Source organism: Muntiacus reevesi, chromosome 18 (assembly GCF_963930625.1).
Source record: "Muntiacus reevesi chromosome 18, mMunRee1.1, whole genome shotgun sequence".
Classification (NCBI taxonomy): domain Eukaryota; kingdom Metazoa; phylum Chordata; class Mammalia; order Artiodactyla; family Cervidae; genus Muntiacus; species Muntiacus reevesi.
Genome location: NC_089266.1, coordinates 12,316,450 through 12,333,646, shown reverse-complemented (window position 1 = coordinate 12,333,646; position 17,197 = coordinate 12,316,450). Strand labels below are relative to the sequence as shown.

The 17,197-nt window shown below is 52.8% G+C and overlaps 1 protein-coding gene across 2 annotated transcripts in view; it reads left to right on the top strand.

Moving 5' to 3' along the window:
* The first annotated feature begins 13,875 nt into the window (after nt 1–13,875).
* CCDC57 (coiled-coil domain containing 57) overlaps nt 13,876–17,197 on the top strand; it is a 116,480-nt gene continuing 113,158 nt past the window's right edge. For both annotated transcript variants that reach the window (XM_065910076.1, XM_065910074.1), the window contains exon 1: nt 13,876–13,907. The gene's annotated coding sequence lies outside the window, so the exon portion shown is untranslated. The remainder of the gene's footprint in view (nt 13,908–17,197) is intronic.

Sequence of the window (17,197 nt, the reverse complement as noted above, 5' to 3'; positions counted from 1 at the left end):
ATCTTCATAAGACTTGGGAGCTGGCGCCCCACCACCACCACAGGGACCAGAGCCCCAGGCCTACAGCCCCCAACCCCTGACTCCTGCCCCCAAATGGAAGAGCTCAGAGAGGCCAATGAGGGGAGACAGATGTGGGGTGGCTGGGGTCTTCCTGACTGCTCCCCGCGCCCCTTAGACTAGGGCTGGGTCTTCTCTGAACTCTGAGACCGAGTCCCCCACCCAGTGATCTGAGAGAGTCCCTGGAGTCCACCCTGGGTCCATCTGGGGGGGCTGGGGATGGTTATCCAGGGACACTGTGATCCTGCAGGAGCCCCAAGGAGGGAGAGAACAGTTTCCCAGACCCAGGGCCCCTCAGACATGGTCTCCCATGGGAGACCGGGGGGGGGGGGGGGTGTGCAGGCTGATCAGGCACCTGCTTACCATCCCCCGCCCCCTCCCCCCTAGCAGTAGAGGGATTGTCTCATCCAGAGGTTGGAAGTCCCCCTAGCTTTGACTGGGGATGTGAAGGAAGACCAAAGCGGGGTGGCAGAGTGAGGGCTGCTGTGTGTGGCTCTGCATGGGAAACCAATCTGCTGCCAGTCAGCAGAGGGAAGAGCAGACTCCCCCCAGGCCCTCCCCTGGACTGGGACCCTGTAACAGAGGGCCAGGAACCTCCGCCACCTGAGACCCTCGGCCTTCCAAGCCCCGACCCCCCCCACTCCAGGTGCTTCAGGCTTCTTTCCGGGGCCAGGAGCCCTAAGCGCAGGAGGGAAGGAGTGGGCGCCATTCTGTGGTGCACGGGAGGCGCGGAAAAGGCCAGCGCAACCCACCCCAGGCCTGGTTGCAGTGCCTGGTCCCCCACAGGTGCCCTGGGCAAGCCCCCACCCCAGGCTGCCCCGTTCTGAGAAAGGAGTGGGTGGAAAGGGAAGCTGGTGGGTGACCTGGGGAGGTGCAGCTGCTCCTGGCGAGGTGGGGGGACGCTCTCCTTCATGACCCAAACTGCTCCTGGCCCTGCCCTCCCCCGCGGTCCACCACGCCCCGCCAGTGCCCCCACCTTCCCTGTTTCCTGGATTCTAATTCTTCCAGTTGTTCCAAATCACAGTTGTAGGTCCCATCAGGCCCTGGAACATGCACTGAGGAGCATCCAGGGCTGCCTGCACCCCCTCCCCAGCCGCTGCAGCTCCTGGGGGGTGGGCTGCGCTCCGCCATCCCCAAGGCGAGAAGTCTGCCAGGCCCATCCTCATCCCGGAGTCTGAGCTCCAGCGGGTGGGAACCAGGCTCCACCGTGCCACTATCTCCGAAAATGATCTTTGAAACCTGGAGAGGCTTCTGAGGGTCTTAGCAGCAGCACCCCCAGGGAGGGTGTGGGACAGGCCTCCTGCTCCTACACAGAGCCTGATTGCAGGCGAGGGGAAGCCTTCCTGGGCTCGATGAGGCCATGCAGATGGCCTATCCTTGAGCCCTGGGTGCACCCCACCTGACTCCAGGCCCCACCCAGTCCATTCATCCTGCCCCAGGCCTGCCTGTGCCACCCAGCACTGGCTGTCACCACCCTGTGGTCAGGATCGGGGCCAGTGCAGCCTGGGTCAGTTGAAGAAAGCCAAGTCACGGGACAGGCTTGATGGCTGAGCCAGGGCCCCCTGCTGTGGGGTCTAGCTCCTGTACCCCACCGTTCTTAGGGACCTGGAGACAGGACTGTCACAGTCGGTCCTCACTCAGAGCACCCCTGGGCCACACCTTCCATGATGCAGGGTGGGGAGTTCGCCTCCTTGAGGCAGGCCATTCCCCTTCCTCCTTGCTTGCCCCTCGGCTTTTTCTCAGAACAAGAGCCCTGAAAAATTAACCTATTGACCACTTGGCTGGCCCAAGCTGTGGGCAGAGATAGAAACAGGCTGCAGAGGCCAGACCCCTGCCCAGTCCAGCCCTGATTCACCTGTCCTCCCCACCCAGTGTTGGGCATGGGAGGTGAGGGTTTGGGTAAGGTTTGGCGTTGTCTGTGGGGGTGGGAACAGCCGACTTACTGGAAAAGACCCTGATGCTGAAAAAGACGGAAGGCTAAAGGAGAAGAGGGCAACACAGAATGAGATGGTTGGATAGTATCACTGACTCAAGAGACATGAACTTGGGCAAACTCTGGGAAATAGTGAAGGACAGGGGAGCCTGGTGTGCTGCAGTCCATGGGGTTGCAAAGAGTCAGACATGACTTAGCGACCGAACCACAACAAATGGGGTGGGAATGTCTGAAGTGGGGTTCTACAGGAAAATTGGGGTGTCCATAGAAGGAATTTGAGGAAGGGGTTGTGACTGGGGGTCAGGTGGGCTCTGCCTTAGGTCCTGGTGGGTGATCCCCTGATAGCCATTGACTTTCTCCTGCAGATCTGGCTGGTTGCTGTTCCTTGGGCCAAGCTCAGTCCCAAGGAGGGCTGCCCCAGTTGCCTACTCCTCCTAACCCTTCAACGGCCCGGAAGGGAGGGTGTCACCTGAGAGGTGAGGGACAACAGCGCATCGTGGGGGGCTGGGTCCAGGCAGGGGTAGCAGACTTGGGCGGGCCAATGGCCCCTCTCCTTGGTGGCCACAGTGCCCATGCCATTAAGAGACAGGACTGAGATGGGGTAGATGCTGCTCCCAGAGCATTCAGAACCCAAGGTCAGTGGGGCCACTGGGCGGGTGTGCCCAAGACTCTTCTCGTGGGGTGAAGGGGCCCAACAGAGAGGGAGCCATGCAGCTGGCCCAGGTCAACCCTGACATGCTCTGGCCTCAGTGTCCTGCCTGTAAAGTGACCACTCTTGGGAGGGCTTGAAAGCTCACCCAGTTCACCTGTCAGGTACATCCCCCTCCTGCCTTGTCGTCCAGCAGGATTGGTTGGGTCCAGGCCAGGGCTCCCGTGGGGACAAGCCTGCCCCACTCCCTCCCGCACCAACATCTATCTTCTGGCTTTCAGACTGAGGCCACTCCCAGCCTGGAGTCTCCCTCCATCTTCCCAAAGCCACCCATCACCCTGTACCCCTGACGCCCACCCCCGTCCTCAACTGAGCTCTGCCTTGGGCAGCCAGTGAGGGCATTGAGGTTGGGGCACCCACAGGGGGAAAACAGGGGAACTCTTAGGGTCACAGGCTCTGAAGACAGTAGCCTCAGCCTTGAGGCCACTGCCACACCCTGTGGTACCCTGTGATGCTCTCAGGAGCTCTCCTCTCCCCTTCCCCCATCATGGACGTGGAAACGGGCTTGGCCCCGCGGGAGGAAGGACTTAAGTGCAGACCTGAGCCCGGATGTGGCAGAGAGGAGGCAGGGCAGGCAGAGGCAGGGCATGGGGAGTGGGCACAAGGCCACTGGCCTGGCCAGGTATGGATGGCATGTCTGTGAGAGGTGAAGACCGGGGATGTGGCAGAGCAGCGCCCACCCCGCCCCTGCCAGATTGAGAGACTCCCGGGACTCTTCTGTCCAGGCTCTCCTCCAGACCTCTGTACCTTTGCATGTGTTGTTTGTGCCTTCTTCCCAGGGGAGATCAATGAGCCTGCTGTGGATCTGTTCCCTGGAATGTGACTCCTCCCCAGGTGGGACTGGGGGCCTGAGCTCAAGGGTCAGGCGAATGCGGGAGGATCCTGGCCAGCAGGAGGCAGGTCTGAGGTTTCCCAAAGGGCCCGGTACTTGGCCATGATTTCCCTTCTGCAGGACTCTGTCAAAACACTGGTGTCAAAATGCCCTGCCTCTCTCTGCCCACATATATATATGGAGACTCAGCTCCAGGGGAGATCTCAATAAGAGAAGACAAGGAGCCTGGTGTTGAGGTCCGCTCCCTATCCATAGGTGAGGGATGTTATTGTTGTTGTTCAGTTGCTAAGTTGCATCTGATTCTTTGTGACCCCAGGGACTGCGGCACGCCAGGCTTCCCTGTCCTTCACTATCTCCCGGAGTTTGCTCACACCCACGTCCGTTGAGTTGATGCCATCCAACCAGCTCATCCTCTGTCACCCCCTTCTCCTGCCCTCAATCTTTCCCAGCATTAGGGTCTTTTCCAATGAGTCGGCTCTTCAAATTAGGGGGCCAAATTATTTGGACATTCAGTTTTAGCATCAGTCCTTCCAATGAATATTCAGGGTTGATTTCCTTTAGGATCAACTAGTTTGATCTCCTTGCTGTCCAAGGGGACACTCAAGAGTCTTCTCCAGCCCCACAGCTCAAAGACATCAATTCTTTGGCACTCAACTTTCTTTATAATCCAGCTCTCACATCTATACATGATTACTGGAAAAAACCGTAGCTTTGACTATATGGATCTTTGTCGGCAAAGTAATGTCTCTAATTTTTAATACACTGTCTAGGTTTGTCATAGCTTTTCTTCCAAGCAGCAGGCATCCTTTAATTCTGTGGCTCATCTGTCTGTTAGTCGCTCAGTCGTGTCCAACTCTTTTCAACCCATAGACTGTAGCCTGCCAGGCTCCTCTGCCCATGAAATTTTCCAGGCAAGAATACTGGAGTGGGGTGCCATTGCCTACTCTAGGAGTCATCAACCCATAAAACCCTATAAAAAACCCATCCGCTACTCGTTAAGTCATCATTTCCTATTTCTTCCTCCTCCATCTTCTGGAAACTGCAAACCTGCATTGTGTCTCTGTGAATTTGCCTATTCCACCTCTGTCACATAAAAAGCATCACACGGTATGTGACCTTTGTGTCTGGTTTCTTTCATTCAGCACAGTGTTTTCAAGGTCCATCCACATTGTTGTCGTTATAACTTCATTCCCGTTTATGAGTGAATAATAACCTACATTTGGTTGCCCATCCATCTGTCAATGGACATTTGAGTCATTTCCAGCTTTTGGACGTTGTGACTAATGCCACTATGAACTTTCCTATAAAGTTTCTGTGTGGACCTATGTTTTCATTTCTCTTGGGTATATACCTAGGAGTGGAGTTGCTGGATCATATGATAATTCTATGTTTAACTATTTAAGGAGCTGCCAAACTGTTTTCTAACCATACCATTCTACATTCCCACCAGTAATGTATAAGAGTTCTTATTTTTCTACATCCTTGCCAACTCTTGTTAGTTTTCATTTTTAAAAAATCAAAGTCATCTTAGTAAGTGTGAAGTGGTATCTTATGGAAGTGGTGTCATATTGTTTTGATTTGCATTTCCCTATGACTAATGACATCATGTAAAATGCTGGGCTGGGTGAAACACAAGCTGGAATCAAGATTGCCAGGAGAAATATCACTAACCTCATATATGCAGATGACACCACTCTAATGGCAGAAAACCAAGAGGAACTAAAGAGCCTCTTGATGAAGGTGAAAGAGGAGAGTGAAAAAGCTGGTTTCAAACTCAACATTCAAAAAACTAAGATCATGGTATCAGGTCCCATCACTTCATGGCAGATAGATGGGAGGGAAAATGAAGACAGTGAGAGACTTTATGTTTTTGGACTCCAAAATCACTGTGGATGGTGATTGCAGCCATGAAATTAAAAGATGCTTGTTCCTTGAAAGAAAAGCTATGACAAACCTAGACAGCATATTAAAAAGAAGAGACATCACTTTGCCAACAAAGGTTTGTCTAGTCAAAAGTATGTGTGGTTTTTCCAGTAGTCATGTACAGATGTGAGAGCTGGACCATAAAGAAGGCTGAGGGTCAAAGAATTGATGCTTTTGAACTGTGGAGATGGAGAAGACTCTTGAGAGTCCTTTAGACAGCAAGGTTATCAAACAGTCAATCCTAAAGGAAATCTACCCTGAATATTCATTGGAAGGATTGATGCTGAAACTGAATGTCCAATACTTTGGCCATCTGATTTGAAGGGCTGACACGTTGGAAAAGACCCTGATGCTGGGAAAGATTGAGGGTAGGAGAAGAGGAGGGTGGCAGAGGATGAGATGGTTGGATGGCATCATTGACTCAGTGGACATGAGTTTGAGCAAACTCCGGGAGATAGTGAAGGACAGGGAAGCCTGATGTGCTGCAGTCCATGGAGTTGCACAGTCAGACCCAACTGAGCCACTGAACAACAACAATGACTAATGACAGTGAACATCTTTTCATGAGTTTAATGGCCATTTGTATATCTTCTTTTTAGAAATATCTGTTCAATTCTTGTACCATTTTTTAAAGTGGATTGTCTTATTTGGTTGAGTCTTAAGAATTCTTTATATGTTCTAGAGCCTTATCATATATATTTCCTGGGTTGTCTTTTCACTCTCTTGTATAGTTTTTTGGTACAGAGAAGTTTTATATTTGTTTCTTTGGTTGTTGTGTTTTTGGTATCATAGCTAATAATTCATTGCTATGAAGATGTACCCGTATGTTTTCTTCCAAGAATTTTATGGTTTTAGCTCTTAGGTGTTGGCTGTCGAGTGTTGAGTGGATTTTTATGTATGGTGTGAGATGGGGATTAGACTTTATTATTTTGTACACGAAGATCCAGTTGTCCCAGCACCACTTGTTGATCTATTACTTCATAATTACAAAAATAGATTTAAAAAAATAAGCCTGCTCTTGTGTTTAAACTGAAGTAGATATTGCTGAGCAAGGACATCCCTTTGGGTCTAGAGGCTGTCCTGGTCTCCCCCTCCTACTCCTGGGGCAGTAGAGCCCTGCCCCAGTACTTTGTCCCTTCCAGCACTTGCATCTCAGTGGGCAGATCATCAGCTTCAAGCCGGAGGCCTTAGTGAGGAGTATGAAGCAGGAGGCAGGCTCGCCTGGGTGCTGCGGGAGGAGCAGCCCACCCTGGCATAAAGGGCATGGGTTGTCTGGAGCCTTGGCTGCAGCAAAAGCCAGTGGCTCTGCAAGGCTGATCCAGCCTGGGGAAGCCAGACCAGGTCAGGCAAGGCCATCAGAGAGACCCATCTCTCCCTGGGATAAGGGAACCAGTGGATGCGGGTACAACCTTCCCCTCTTAGTTCAGCCTTTTGGTCTGGAGGCTGGGTAGAGCATGGCCCCTAGGGTTTAGGCTCTCCCTGCCCCCACCTGCTGCCCCAAACCCTTTGGAGCCAGTCACCACCACCCCCACTTTTCCTCCCACTTGCTTCATTCCACCTCTCCTTGGTCCCACAGGTAGCCACTGGGGTTCTGCCATCTCTGCCCCATTCTGGGCTGTGGGTGGGGGCAGGAGGGGGGGTCTGGGCTCCCAGTGGCCCTTCTTGGAGCCAATCTAGGTCCTAGGGGTTGGAACTGTCACTGTGCCTCCTACTGGCAGCAGCCCCCCCATCTCCCTATTCGCTCCTTGTATCCACACACCACCCTCTCCCTGGGTACCCCCAGACCTGTGCCCTCCAGACCCCACAGGCAGCCCTTCCAGCCTTGGTCCCTGCTACCCATTCCTCCCTCCTTTCCTCCTGGAGGCCACCCAGTCCAGGGACCCAATGGACAGCTCCTCTGTCTGCTGCTCGCAGAGCTCCCTCTGGGTCCTGCAGGCTCAGGGGTTGCTGCTATGAGACGTCACCTCCCTGTGCCCCCGCCCACCTCACCAGTTGCTGTTTGCCCCAACCTGGGGCCTGAGCGAGGCATGGCTAAGAGCGGTGGAGTGGCCAGCCAGGGAAGGACTGGGGGCTGGAAGACCACTGGGAGCTGGCGGGGGCGTCCCTCTGCTGGCAGGTCTGGCACAGCCCTCTCAGCCAGGGGCTTGGAACAGAGCTGGCAATCACACAAGCTGTGCTGGCAGCGGCCGCTCACATGGCCAGCCTTGACCTGCAAGTGCACCTGCTCTCCAGGTGAGGCACGATGCCCCTTCCAAGGTCGGGGCAGCCGAGGAGGCTGACTGAGCCCAGCACAGCACAGACTCCCGCTCACTCGGGTACCTTGCCCAGGGGCACCTGGCAAACGCTTGTACTCCACACTCCTTGTCCAGGTCCCTGACCCCTCAAGTGCAGTGGCACTTTTTACACCCCATCTTCTTTCTCTGGCCATCTTAGGGTGGCTCTGTCCCCTCTCAGGGTCCCTGAGACAATCCTCCTATTCGTGACCCCAAGGCACCCCTGCATCCCAGGCTCCCTGAGGACCTCAGTACCTTGGGCCCCCTGCACAGCGGGCCTCCCCCTGGAGTCCCTCTTTCCCCCACTCCCACATCCGGGCCCAGGGAAGTCCTGCAGAGCCTCAGGCCCGGGCCGTGGCCCCCCAAGGCTGGGAGAACTTTGCCTGCCCTGGGGTCTGGAACGGTGCCCAGAAAAGAGTAGGCACTTCATGAATGCAGGTGAGTGAGGACATTTGGGGAAGGGCCCTCCACACACCGCCCAGCCTCCTCTCCACCCCCGTAGCCCACTGCCCACACAGTGGCCAGAGGGAACCTCCCAACCGCCCCCCACCAACCCCCCGCCCAGGCCTCTATCTCACTTCCTCCGCCACCATTCAGGTCTCACTTGCTCAGATGGGCTGCCTGGTGGCCCAGACAACTTAGCCCTGGCTATGCTCTCAGCCCCTGACCTTGCTTTGGCCGACTCTCTCAACCTTACCCTCGCCGGGGATCTGCCTACTTGATTAGGGGTGAGCTGGGTGTGGGTTTTTTGTTAGTTGGTTTTGCTGTCTAGGGCTCCAACTTGGCTGACCTGGGCTGCCTTCTCTGAGGTGGTACCCAGACTCATAGCTCTCCACTCACCCCCTAATCTCAACTTGGAGCATCTCAGCCCCAGGGGACAGAGGTCATGCCCCAGCCCCTGCCTGGCCCCTGGAGGCCTGGGAAAGTCCTCCTGAGGTGGAGGATATGGATGTCTCAGCCCACCCCGCCCTTGGCTTTCACTAGGCCGGCATGGACGGCTGGAGGACACAGCCAGGATTGGCAAGGAACCAGGCCAGGAGCCACCAAGGGGCCGAGAGAGTGGACCGGGCTTCGTGCCAGGCTGAGCGTAGGTGCAGCCACCGAGAAGAAAGGCCTTGCTCAACCTTCCTGTGCCAACCGCAGCCCTCCTCCTCCCAGTGACTCAGCACAGCTCGGCAGAATGCCTGGGGGCACTCAGGGAAGGGTAGGACACAGCCAGTCCCTTGCCCCTTGAGTGCCAGCTCACAGGTGGTTTCCAGGAAGACATGCGAGTGGGTCCTGTCCCCACTCTGCTTGGCCACTCCAGCTCCCGGCCTCCCTCACCTTTGGCCTCCTCACTTTCACCCCAGAGTGTGGACCTTATGGTCTCTGGGGATTTGGTGACTAGAATTCCTTAGCCCAGAACCCCTGGCCCAGAATTACAATGGACAGCAAAGTGAGGTGGACACCAGCCCCCCGGGCAAGACGGCTGCCAGGGTCAGCTGACCTGGTGAGGCGCACCCCCTCTTGGTTCCCACTCGTTGGGCAGCTCGTCCCTTTGACAAGAGCCTTGCAAGGAATACCCTCCTCTGTCCTGCCCACGTCCAGAGCCGGGCCTCTGTCTCAGGCCTTGACCTCTAAGAAATGGCTACCTTGGGCCCCCTCTTCTCTGATCTCTTCCAGGAGCTCTGTGCTTGCCACCAGAGGCCCTTCCTGGTTGTGGGCCATGAGGATGCCCTCCCCTGCCCCAGTTTGCTGCCCAGTTCACAGGGCATTGCTTGTTTGGGGACAGGGGCAGGGACCTTTCAGCTGGCTGACCATGGCCTGGCACATACTTGGGTGAGGGGAGAAGGACATCTCCCACGAAGCCCCGACTGGTCCCTATTTCCTTGGGATCCCACCAGGGAATTGGTCCACCCACTTCTGGAAGTCCGTCAGGGCACACAGAGGCCCAGGCAGCAGATAGAAGCCTGGCCTTTCCTGCCCTGGGGCCCATGAGCAAGTGGGTAGGTCATTGTAGCCCAGCACAGGCACCTTCCTAACCCAAGGGGGAAGTGACTTGCTCAAGGCCATGTGTCCAAGCTGGCCCCACCCAGATCCCTGTGATTTGGGGACCCCATGAGAGGCCTGCAGTAGGGCTCCCACTGTGAGGTCAGCTCCCAGCACCATGAGTGCTGTGTCCAAAAACTGGAGGAAGGACCTGGAGTCAAGGGCAGTCAGAATGGGGGCCTTGACAGGCAGCTCTTTGTTCTCTCTGCCACCACTAGGGGACACTGTCCTCAAAGGGCAACCAGCTGCCACACCAGTGTGCCCACACAGGGGTCACTCAGTGATCACCCAGGACAGGCAACATTCCAGGATCTGGGGGCCAGAGCCCAAGTCCAGCCCTTTGATGGGTGGGCATCCTGGTTTACCCCACCCCACAATGAGCTAGCCTGCCACCCAGTGTTGACATCTGCTCTGAGCTTAGGTGTGGGGGAGGCGGGGGTGCCAATGGGAGCAGGATGGCTGACTCCCCCCAGGCTGGCAGCCTTGGCCCACTCCTGAGGGCTCTGGCCTCAGTTTCCTCATCTGTAAAGTGTGGAGAGTTCTAGAATCACTCGAGTGTGGCTATGAGGGCTCCATGCGATATGGGTGCCATCCCAGATGACATACTGGGAAGCAGGGCTCCTCAGAGCCCACTGGCTTCTCAGGAAGGTCCAGCATTAGCCCTTTGCTGGCCCTTCAGCGGCCCTGCAATGTTCTTATTATCCCACAGGCATTGAACCCTCACAGGCTCCCACCGTATGCTTGGGGGTGCAGGGACAGTTTGATCCTGGTTATGCTAGTCATGCAGGTGCTGGGCAGGGAGTTAACCTAAACCTCCACTGTTCTGTTACCACATCTGTGAGGAATGAGAACAGGGTGGCCTGTGGGCAACTGGCCCTGGAGAGCTATCATCCCAGGGGAAGCAGTCTGTGGCGGGTTGAATGATGGCCCCAAAAAGATGTGTTCTGGTCCCAGTACTTCAGGATGTGACCTTCCTTGGAAATAGGGACTTTTAAAAATATGTTTATATATTTGGCTGTTTCAGGTTTTAGTTGTTGCATGCAGGATCTTCAGTCTTCATTGTGGCATGAGAGATTTTTAGTCGCAGCATGTGGGATCTAGTTCCCTGATCAGGTATCGAAGCTGTGCTCCCTGCATCGGGAGTTGTGGAGTCTTAGCCACTGGACCACCAGGGAAGTCACTGGAAGTAGGAACTTTATAGATGTAATTAGTTAAGATGAGGCCACATGGGAGCAGGGTGGGTCTAACCCAATAGGACTGGTGTCTTTGGAAAAAAAGCCTGTGAAGAGAGATCCAGGAGGAAGGCCATGTGATGATGGAGGCAGAGAGTGGAATGATGTGTCAGTGGGCTGAGGGACACCAAGGATAGTGCCACTAGATACCTGAAGCTGGAAAGGGTGGGTCAGGATTCTATCCAGGTCTTTGGAGGGAGCAAAGCCCTGCAGACACCTTGATTTGGGCTTGTGACCTCCAGAACTGTTATCTCAAGACCCCCGGTTTGTGGTCACTGTGCGGCCCCAGGACAGACACACGGTCCGTCAGCACTGGCTACAGTGTGGATGCAGCAGGCTGGCTGAAGGGTCACTTGCCTTGCAGGGTGGGCAGAGGGCATTCTGGGTGGAAGAGGGGGTCTGGTCTGACCGGCAGGATGGTGGGCAGGTCGGGGGAGACAGATGGGGAGAATGTTGGGTCTGGCCTGACCTATGGGAAGATCGGGCAGGGAGATGGGTAGAGAGTGATCAGCGTGTCCCTTCTCCCCTTCCATGAGCATCTACTGAGCTCCTGCATATGGGGCAGAGATAAGGGGCCGAGCTTCAGAGCCCAAGTGGACAAAGTTGCAGACCTTAGTGGGGCGGTGGGCCCACCAGGAGTGACAAGTTCCTTCCCAGGATGCTGAGGGCCCACCTCTGGCCTCCATCATTCTGGGGGCTGCATGACGTGCAGGGGCAGGGGAGTACCATCCCTCTCTGGGCCCAGCACCCCAGAAGCCTTATCTGGGGCTCAGGTGAAGGAATCAGAGGTTCTGGGATATTGGGCGGTTGAAATGGTAGGAGCTGGCCCCACCATAGGAATCAAGGGCCACCCTTAGGGTTAGTGCCCAGGGTCAGGGTCAGGGTGGGGTTTATTGCAGGGACAGGGTTATGGTTGGGTGGGTCAGAGTGTGAGGTGAGCAGAAGTAATGCCATGGCAGGCAACTTAGATTAGGAGTAGGCCTTCCTACTTCTGGATGGTAAGATTATCAGGCCACCTGGATCAGCTTTCGCTTAACACTGACCGCTGTTTGCCAATTAAGAACGGGGCGGAAACCCCCGGGAAAGACCCGCGCGCGCAAAAGTTTTGACCAATGGAATTGCTTTATCCGCAACTACCAACGGTGTGTGCTCACCCTATAAATTTGTGTAACAGCTTGGGCTCGGGGCTCTCTGACCCCGCACCACTGCATTGGATGTGGCAGGAGCCCTGACTCGAGTCAGCAATAAACTTCCCTTTTTGCGAGTTGCATTGTCTTGGAGGCCATCTCTCTTCCCGCTCGGGGATTCGGACATCGGGCATAACAAGAGTTAGGGGGTAGGATTAGTGTTGGTGAAGTCACAGAGTTAGGGTCAAGGTCAGGGCTCCGGTTAGGGTTAGTGTGTGGATAATTGGAGGGAGAGGGTCATGGTGGGGTTGGTCAGGTTTCAGAACGTGGATGGTGAGGTACAGAGCTCATATTTGTTGTTAGGATTTATTTTTATTCAAAAGTGTGTATCCTCTCGGTCCTTTTGGTTTATACACACACACCCCAGAGCCCCTTCACTTGGGCTGACCCAGCACCCATGTAGTTCATATTGTTGTTGTTTCTGATTCTGAAATCCATGAGGAATGGAAGGCATTATCTCTACTTTATGAGAAGAGCAAACAGAGTCCCAGAAAACTGTACCAAGAGGAGCGGGCCTGAGGTTTGAAGCTGAACTGCCCTTTGAAGCTGGACTGGGGACAGTGAGGCTGCCCAGGGCCTATAGGATATCGGTTAAAGGTCATGCGGATCCTCTATGGCTTCTCCAGGCAGGTAGGCAGGACTATTTTCACGTGGTTTCTATGCACTGATAGGATCACATCTTCCATTTTCCAGGAGGCTTGAATTATTGATCTGCCTGATGTTTAATAACCCCCGGACCTCCCTCAAAGAGCTGCCTCTTAAAGCAGAGCTTTTCTTACTATTAACTGTGTTGAGAGGTCTGGTAGGAGCAGCTTGGGGACTGGCCCTGTGCAGCTAGAATGCCATCAGGGTGGAGAAAACACAGATGGGGAGGAGAGGCTGGACCAAAGACTATGTCCCCTTCTCTGCTGCCATCACTGTCTCTGTGCCCATTACTTCCTGGAGCTCCACGGTGCCACTGGCCAGGCAGGCTGAACATGGGTGTCTCCGTTTGTTGGGACAAGTGGTCCTCTTCAGCTCCAGTAGACCTTCAGATGCTGGGGAAGAGGGTCTCGAAGTATGGGATGGGGGCCTTGGCATAATGGTTTGCTCACTGCCTCTGTGAGGTGGTTTTGTGTTTTTTTTAACTCATAATTGGACACACAAAAACCAAAGCACACAGGTTATGAGTGCAAACATTAATTCTCATAAGTCAAGCACACAGTGCAACAGCGCCCAGAACAAGGGTGCTGGCCAGAAAGGCCATCCCGCCACCCTGAGCCCGCTCCCCCGGGGCACGCAGAGCTCACTGCTTGCCCGCCTCTCCCGGAGCCCCCTCGAAGTGTCTGCGTGTTTCACTGCCAGAGGATCCACGCGTGAAGACGCAACTCTAGTGGTCTAGGACGTTTACTCCGCTCCACGCCCACGTGCAGCCTGGGCCCCTTCCTTCCCAGGTACAGCTCCCTGTAGGCCCCACCCCGACCCGTCAGAGCCGCCAACAGCTTCGGGGCTACGAGACCGGCGGGATCGCGGAACCCGGCCACCTGCCATCCACCTTTAGTCCGGAGCCTTCCTCGCTCTGGTGTACCTGCGCACGGGAGGGGCGCGAAGAACGCGGAACCAGATGTCAGAGCTCGCGTTTCCGGCCGGCGGAACCCGAGCGCTGTACCGAGAGCGCCCGGACAGCGGCCGACAGACTCCGGTTACCATGGCAATGCGGAGGGACAAGAGGCTGCTCGGGGCCAGCGTTCCGGGTGAGGCTCGGGCGCAGGGGCTACGCGGCGGGGCGTCGAGGGGCTTCACGGGCCTGCTACGCGAGAAGGTGTGGCCCTTTGGGTCGCTTTTCACGGGCGTCGTCGCTTTTCTTGGAAAAACTCGAGACGTCCAAGTCCTGCCAGACGCCGCGCACTCCCTTGGGGCCACCCTGCAGGGCTGTGGGCGCGAGAGCGGTGCCGGGCCCTCGGAGCCCGGTACGCAGAGCCCGGACTCTTCTCTGCAGCGCCCGTGTCGCAGACGGGGTGGGAAGGCTGGGGCGTTCGCTGGCCCCACGCTTGAGTTTTCTGCGTTGTTACTCGACCCCTTCAGGAACCTGAAGAGGTGGGCGCTGCAGAGATGGGAGAGTTTACCGGTTCCACAGCCAGTGAGGACAGGTTCAGACCCAGACAGCCTGGTCCAGAGTAACTAAAGAAAAAAAATTATTTGAGATTTACAAAAGAGTTGCAAAAGAAGTATAAATATTGCCTCTGTACTTTTACCGAGGTGCCCCTAAATGTTAATCTCTTATGTTACCATAGTTTTTTTTAGCAAACTGAGGAAACTTAACTCATACAAAAGTATGATCTAATGTACAGGATTTATTCAGACTCAGCAATTATCCCACGGATGACTTTTCTCTTTTATAAGATCCAATTCAGGACCGTCCGTGTTTTCTTTCTTATTCTTTAATCTGGAGCTCTTCCTCAGTCATTCCTTGACTTTTTTATGAGTCAGTTATTTTGTAGAATGCCCCTCAGTTTGGGTTTATCTGATGTTCCCTTACGATTACTTTTAAGTCAGGCATTTTTGGTAAGAAAAACCTTACCTGTGAAATTGTGTTTTTCTCTGCATCTTATCAGGAGTTGTATAATGTCGATTTGTCCCATTAGTGCTGACACTAACTTTAGTCGTTTTTGTTAGGAGATATCTATAAGGTGTTTCCATCACTGAGTTACCATTTTTCCCATGGGGAGTTAGTTACTTTGAAAGTGTGTGAATATATTGTTTATAACCATACTGCCAATCACTAATTTTATCATCCAGAAGTGAGCATTTTCTGAAACAATTGTTAGTGTTGCTTTTGCCACAGAGTGATTTTTTCATTTCCGTTATTTTTACTTTTTAAGTTGGAATTCTACTGTAAGGAAGAACCTTCCATATTTTAATTTATTCAGTTATTTATCTTGGCATAGACATTTTAATTCTATTTCATAGGTTATAGACCATTACTAAGGGCTTCCAAGGTGACTCAGTGGTAAAGAATCTGCCTGCCAATGCATGAGACACGAGAGATGGGGGTTCAATCCCTGGGTCAGGAAGATCCCCTGGGGCAGGAAATGGCAACCCACTGCAGTATTCTTGCCTGGAAAATTCCATGGACAGAGGACCCTGGCCGGCTACAGTCTATGGGGTTGCAAAGAATCACACAAGACTGAGCATGCACACACAGAAGTCCATTACTATCATTTATTTTGTTGCTCTGTTATGAAAATTTGGCCCATTCAGGTTAGCTTTGATGTCCTTTTTAGCCTATCCTCAACATTTTGAACATTTCCTTATTATCTGGTACCATAGGATATTCTGGACTCAACCTTGTGCTTTCCTTGACCTAACCTCGAATCAAAAACTTCTCTAAGGAGTGTTAGTTCCTTTTAATTTAGAAGATTTTTTTTTTTAGAAACCAAGATCTTTGGAGGTATGCTCATTGCTACTGGAGGGTTATTACTTTTTGGCTTTCTCAATGGGCAGCACTAGGAAACATAAATTTGTGTACCCCCTATATATCTGTATCTATTTCTATATCCATACATCTGTGTATATATTAAAAACTGAGTTTATATTGATACCTCCAATTTCAGTCTCACCACAGGGTTCTTTCTATTAATACATTCCTTTTTACTCTTAACTCTGGCTCCCATTGTCTCAATCTGGTCTGGCCTTTGTCCCCGAGTCATGTCTGACTCTTTGCAACCCCAGGGACTATAGCCCACCAGGATACTCTGTTCGTGGAATTCTCCAGGCCAGAATACTAGAGTGGGTTGCCATTTCCTTCTCCAGGGGATCTTCTCCACCCAAGGATCGGTCCTACATCTCCTGCACTGGCAGGTGGATTCTTTACTGCTGAGCCATAGGGGAAGCCCTATTGTCCTCAGTATGTTCACCTTTTTGCTCAATTCTAGACTACATATAGTTTCAGTATTGCCAAGCCATATTTCTGTGAGAAATAAACCTACTTAAGTAGAGTATGATATTTGGATGTGCTAGTTTTTTATTTTTTCTTTTAATATATAGTCAGAATCTATTTTACAAAGTTGCCTTAGTGTATTTATGTTATTAATTTGTAATAAAGTTAGGTTTATTTGTTTCTGATTATATTTCACTTTGAGTCCTTATTGATTCCACCCCTACCCCCCCGTGCTGTGCAGTTTGTGGGATCTTAGTTCCCCATCCAGGGATTGAACCTGGGCCCTTGGTGAAAGCACTGAGTCCTGACTACTGTACCACCAGAGAATTCCCAAGTCCTTATTGATTTTAAGTCTTGGTATCTGAAACATTTATGTGGTTCTAAAAGTATGAGCAGATTATCAACTCTTAACTACAAGGCTGTTCAACTTATCTCCTATTTGATCATTTATTTGCTTTTTTGGGTGGGGTGGGGGAGGCATGGGAATTTGGCAGCTATAAATTCAGAGTATAAAAAAGCGCTATATTCTCCTCACTTTAGCAATATCCCTCATCCCCAGCAAGTACCAGGATGGAATTAAGATCCATCTGCTGCTCTTCTCTCACCTCAGGTTTTACAAATGGTTGTGGGTACTATCTGCCAGTCAGTGAAAGACAGAAGTCATCGGCCTGTAATTTTCACCCCCTTGATGCCCTTAATGATCACCTGTACTGAGCTTTGTTCACTCGGGGGTTCCAGAGGGTGCCAGCCTTGAGTCCTCTGTCCCGAATACAGAAATGAGCCACCTCTGGACTTTCTTTCAAATCCCACAAATATGTTTCATAGATTTGGGTTTATTAAATATATTTACAGAGCACCAGTAAGACAACATTCTGTTTCTGACTTTGAGCCTTTACAAACAGCCTTTTGTTGTAACTTTTAGATTTTGCAACTGCTTATGTTTTATTGAGGTCATGCAATGTATTTTCAGTTAAGTACTTGTCAATGTTTATTCCAAAACAGTTGCTCCAAGTTTTTAATCAGATGAACAAAAGTATTATTAGTTCCATTGTCACGTCTGCAATCGGGTAGCCTGTGAGTTCCTCTCTGACTTGGATGTGCTTT